The sequence below is a fragment of the Silene latifolia genome, chromosome 2 (assembly GCF_048544455.1).
Source record: "Silene latifolia isolate original U9 population chromosome 2, ASM4854445v1, whole genome shotgun sequence".
NCBI lineage: Eukaryota > Viridiplantae > Streptophyta > Magnoliopsida > Caryophyllales > Caryophyllaceae > Silene > Silene latifolia.
Window position 1 is genome coordinate 184,663,320 of NC_133527.1, and position 6,000 is coordinate 184,669,319.

The following is a 6,000-nucleotide window of genomic DNA, read 5'->3' on the forward strand; positions in this document are numbered from 1 at the left end:
AATTAGCTAAGTGGAACCGTCTTTTGGATTAAGAGAAATTAGATATTAGCTAAGTGGAACCTTCTTTAGGACTTGATTTTGATAAATTTAGTTTGATAATTCATGTTATTGATGAATTGAGGTTGAATAACCTTGTTTTTTTTGTTTTTCTTTTTCTTTTCGGGGGTTGTCACCGCTGTTGCTAGGCACCACCGTACGCGGTAGCTGTTGCTTCTTGTTTTCTTTTCATTTTTGCTTTTACTTGATTAGGTAACCTCCTCTTACCAGTTACCTTTTAAATTTACTAATTTTAGTTCAAATTATGCTACGGATTTTAGGATAGAAACCTTTATTATGTGGTTGAATTGTGCTATTGATTGACTTAATTAATTTAGTACTTGATTGTGTTGTTGTTTAATTTGATGTTGACTTAGTACCCGTTCAAGAATTACTCATTAGGAGTAATTCTTGAATAGTCCCCATTTTGGGACTGTCTTTGTACGTTTCAAGTCATTTAGGTAGTAAACACGAACTTGTGATTTATTAATGAGGAATGAGTTTGGTGGCGATCCCTTTAATGTTCTCCGAATACATGTATATGTGGAGTAATTAGTTATTCTACATAGATGTGTATTTGGAGAATCAAGGGAATTGCTTTGCGAATTTTTTCCTCATTAATTACAAGTGTGTTTGCTAGTGACTTGAAACGTACATTGACGGGTTTAGGTTGGAGTGATAAGGACCCTATTCGAAGATGGATTACTTATTGACAATATTTATATATTGTTTTCATATGTTTATTGTATAATGTGGAGTATAATGTTTAAATTTTGTATGTAATATTATTGTTATTTTTTAAAAATGTTTAAATTATTGTGGGGTCTTCTTTAGATTAAAATGAAGAGATTGGAACGTTCATGGATGTATGAAGGAAGATTAGACCATTCCAATAAGAAAAGACGTCTTACCGCTAGATTTATAAAGGGTGTTAGCGAGTTTATTGAATTTGCTAAACAACAAGATGAATATGACTTGGTAGACAAAAAACTTAGGTGTCCTTGTGTGACACCCTTAAATCTAGCCTTAGTTATATACGTAAATTCTACGGAAAAACTGGTAGGATATGTTTGTAAATGGTTCAACTAGTCCAAAAACCTGCAATTTCAAATCTTTGTACATTTTGGTACCTCCCGGATGAATGGAGTAAGGAGAAAGGTGTGATTCATCAAGAACTCTTTTTCTCAAATCAGCTGCACTCGGAACATAGATTCTACCATGTCAGCTGAACCTGACTTCCACCGTGAGATCCGTACTTGCCTCCGTATCAGAGCCTATTGCTCCCGATGCACGTTTGTGCACCCCACTTAGAATCATTTGACCTTTAAATAATAAACTTGAGAGAAGGGTAGGATGGGTAGAATTAGGATTTTATGGAGTATGTCGGTAAATGCCTCACCTGCCAGAAAGTAAAGATAGAACATCAAAAGCCCGGGGGTTTACTTCAACCCTTGGATGTTCCTCTTTGGAAATGGGAGTCTATTTCCATGGATTTTGTAATGGCTTTACCCAGGACTTCCACTGGGAAGAATGCTATTTGGGTGGTTGTGGACCGATTGACTAAATGTGCTCGGTTTATTCCCATTAGAGAGACCTGGGGTTTAGAAGTTCTAGCTGGTGCCTATGTGAATGAAGTAGTACGCTATCATGGGGTTCCTAAAGATATAGTTTCAGATCGAGATCCTCGATTTTGTTCTCGTTTCTGGACTGCATTACAGAAGGCCTTGGGTAGTAAACTATTAATGAGCACTGCTTTTCATGCCGCCACTGATGGTCAAACTGAGAGAACAATTCAAACTTTAGAGGATCTTCTTCGTGCCTGTGCTTTAGATTTCCAAACTTCTTGGGAGAAATGTTTGCCTCTGGTTGAATTCTCTTACAATAATGACTATCAAACTTCCATTAAAATGGCACCATATGAAGCTCTGTATGGTAGAAAATGCCGTACTCCTGTCTGTTGGGATCAAACCCAAAATGTTCCAATGTTAGGACCTGATTTGGTGACCGAGTCCATTGAACAAGTTAAGATCATTCGGGAGCGGATGAAAGCCGCTCAGGACCGTCAAAAATCATATGCTGATGTCCGTCGTCGACCACTTTCCTTTGAGGTTGATGATCAAGTATTCCTTAAAGTGTCACCTATGAAAGGGGTGAAACGGTTTGGCGTTAAAGGGAAGCTGAGCCCTAAATATATTGGACCTTTTCAGGTGATTGAAAAGATTGGTCCTGTTGCTTACCGTTTAAAATTGCCCCCAAATCTGAGCAAGGTTCACAATGTCTTCCATGTTTCTCAATTGAGGAAGTATATTAGTGACCCTAGCCATATAATCCAAGAAGAAATTCTTGAATTGGAGCCTAACTTGGTGGTTGAAGAAAGGCCAATTCGGATTCTTGACAAAGCCAACAAGCAACTTAGGAGCAAAGTTGTACCTCTAGTCCGAGTTCTTTGGCGTTGTGGAAATGTCGAAGAAGAGACTTGGGAGACTGAAGCTTCTATGTTAGCTAAATATCCTGAATTATTCTCGTAAGGTATTCCTTTTCTTACTCTTTTTCCGAGTTACTAAGCCTTGTATAATCATAATTTAGTAAGATATCATTCTTACTATAGAATTTTAAAACTGAAATTTTGAAAATACTTTTATGATTTTCAATGGTTTTAACATTAGTGAATGTTGAATCTCGTTGTTGGTGACGTCCCAATAATGGGTTTTCTCATTTATTGGTGTAGAAATATTTTTATATCTTGATATGAATATGGATGTTCTTGTCTGATCAACAAGAGTATCACCGTTTCATTGAAAAGATACCTATATTTTCTTATAAATATAGTTTCTTCTTCTAAGTTTCGAGGGCGAAACTTTTTAAAAGGAGGGGTGATTGTAACGCCCCGTAAATTTCGGATCGTTAATATATTTCGAAAATAATTAATTAATCAAGTAAAATTTGACAATAAAGTATTTAAAGTAAAAATAATTCAAAGAAATATAATTTTATTATATTTTGAAGAAAAGTATTTATTTTGATAGTTTTGAAATGTTTAAAAATAGTTTAAACCGTGTAAAATATTTTATTTCGAAATAAGGGCGTATCGGGGGGAAAATGACAATTCGTTTGAACGTTGGGTAAACGAATTTGGAAGTGGGTCGTATGAATACTCAATTGTATTGTAATCTCGTGTTTAAAGACTTTGGTCTTGACGGAATTTGCGTTTGACTTACGGATTTAATTATTATTGAAACAAGTCAAACCCGACTCGTAAAAATCCCGACTAAAAATCCCGCACTTCCTTTTTCCTCCTTTCCTTCCTCTCTCACGCGGCATCCCCTCCCCCTATTCTTTCTTTTTCTGATTTTGTTCCTATCATCATCATCAACATCTTACAAAAACACCAAAACACCATTTATATAAAATCAAGCCAAAAATCGACATAACTCACTCGTTTCTTATCCGTTTTTCGCATAATTTACCTTTCCGGAATCCCCTCGCCGAGATCTACGACTTAGTATGTTCTAATTTCAGTTTTCATTAAGTTATTTTAAGACCAATTTTCGGAAATTCGGTATTTTTGCTTAATTATTGTGTTTTAATTGTTTATTTAGGTGAAGGATTGGAAGACGAGTTCGGGGACTCGTATATTGTAGAGGATAGCGGCTAGTGTCGTTAGGGTTTGGGTTTTCAAGGTGTTAATTGCTCTTTTTCTAGCTTAAGGTAACATATTTCGAGTTACTCGACGGATTATCGTCACAATCTTTGTTATTTTGGATGTTTTGTGATTTTTGGTTTAAGTAATAATTTTCACATGTTAAAATATGGTTGCATGCATGCTTAATTTAAGCCTTTTGGTCAGTTTAAGTTAGGATATTAGTAATGGAACGATTAATTAATGATTGGATGATGTTAAAACGAGTTAAAATGAAGAAAAAACGGAAAATTAAGAGGTATAGGGTGACGGGCAGCAGGCCGGCAGGCCGTGGCAGGCCGTGGCAGGCTCGTGGCAGGCCCACGGCTAGCCCACGGTTGGCCCGGGTCGGTCCGTGCTTGTTTCGCGGGTTTTCGTACAATCTTGGTCTTTTCGGGTTAATTAATAATAGAATAGTATAAGTAACAAATGGTAGTATTTTGAATTGAAGCATACTAGTAACAAAAATTATGTTAATGGAAAAATTGTGCTTATATTAATAGTTATCACATGTTAGGATAGTTTACAAAGTGAATTTGTAAATAATAGGCTCAGAATGAATTGTATAGGGATAATTGTAATGCTTTGTTGATTGTGCCGAAACCTGAGCCTTAGTCCCTTTGACTGATGCGATGTCAGTTAATTGAGTGATTGGTCAGCCGCAATTTGACCCGTACCTGTCGCAGGGCTGGGATTGCGGGTAAAAATTCGGTTGAATGAATTAGATAATCGGCCTTTTTCTTGTTTTAGGCCATTTATTATATCTCTATTTCACATGTGTAGTTAGTTGAATTTAAATAGCTTCTTATTTAGTAAGTTGAATTTAAATAGCTTCTTATTTTGTAGTAATGGCCCTAGATTCCCCTAAAGCCTTTAATATGATTACTATTGTTAGAATTAGAAATTAGTATTGAGGATTCTGTTGGATTGTATGCTGTATATAGCCTTTTACATGATAGAATGTTAGAATTCATGTTGGTAAGTGGGACTTTTTGCCCTCTTATGGTTAAGTGGGTGTCTTAATTGACTTGTGTGGTGAGTCGTGTGTGGTGTGGGCTAAAGTATTCAAGCTGGGACTAGCTGGGACTAGGTCCTAGGTGAGTATTTCGGCCTTCATCATAGATAGGTCTTTATAGTCTCTGACGAGTATATGTTCACTGCTTGATAGCCTTTGTGTTCCTGACTAGTGGATTTATATCCAAGTTGGGGCATGACCTCAGGTACTTATTTTGATAGTATGGGTCAGCTTAAGTACTAGCCAACCCTTCGGTGGTGTCCTTAGGGTACTCACTTCACTTTGTTTTAAAAAAAAAGTTGTGGGTCTTGGGTGCGGTGGTGTGTATCCGCATGTCTAGGTCTGCGCAGATTTTAGGCTAGGGTTGTGTTGTCTCTTGGCCATGTTTTATTAATATTAACCGCTGAGCCAAGATACCGGTTCGATTACCTTCCCTACCTCGTGGTATAGACTCGAGTTACAAAGTGACTATTGACGGGACTAAGAACTTATGCATGTCTTTGATATATTGCCCTTTCTTGTTTGATGATTCTATGAATCATAGAGGGTGAGATGCAAGCCGGCTATGGTTGATAGAGTTTGGATTACAATTTATTATATGATTCACGTGATAGTTAGTTTGGTCAGTTTAGGGGTCATTTGTTAGAATACATGATAAGTAAATGGTTTATCAAATTGTTTACATGTTACATTACATGTTACATTAATTTTGACGATTCGTGGCCGGGAGGACTCGTTAGTTACTCCCCACCGAATTGTGGCTTTCGTGTTTGTATAAAATGCGATTGACAGGTTGTTGATGCTTAGTTGGGGTCACAGACGAGCTAGTGAGCAAGGAACCTTGGACCTAGTTTTTGGCTATTATTATAGTAAACCTTTTATCTTTTGGTTTGTATATTATTTGAAGGGACATATGTCTCCCTTTTTCTATTTTGGGTTTGTATCATTCTACTTTCTATTTAGCTATGGCATGTAAATTAGTTTATCAGTTGTTGCAGGGTTTTTGACACTCTTCTTGAGTTGGAATTGGTTGTGAATGGTTTAGTTAGAAATTGTTTTGAAATTGCAGGTTTTTGGACTAGTTGAACCATTTACAAACATATCCTACCAGTTTTCCCGTAGAATTTACGTATATAACTAAGGCTAGATTTAAGGGTGTCACACCTTGTGCCAAATGCAAAAACCTGAAATACCAGCTTGACATTGTAGTAGAAGAACATCTCATTATAAACGGGTTTAAGCCAAATTATTACAATTGGATTTCACATGG

The 6,000-nt window shown here is 36.6% G+C and overlaps 1 long non-coding RNA gene across 1 annotated transcript; it reads left to right on the forward strand.

Annotated features, from left to right (window-relative positions):
• The first annotated feature begins 3,412 nt into the window (after positions 1 to 3,412).
• Positions 3,413 to 5,715, forward strand: LOC141631594 (uncharacterized). The gene is made up of 3 exons (XR_012537662.1): positions 3,413 to 3,538; positions 3,636 to 3,744; positions 5,523 to 5,715. It is a non-coding gene; the product is annotated as an uncharacterized LOC141631594 (long non-coding RNA).
• The last annotated feature ends 285 nt before the right edge of the window (positions 5,716 to 6,000 follow it).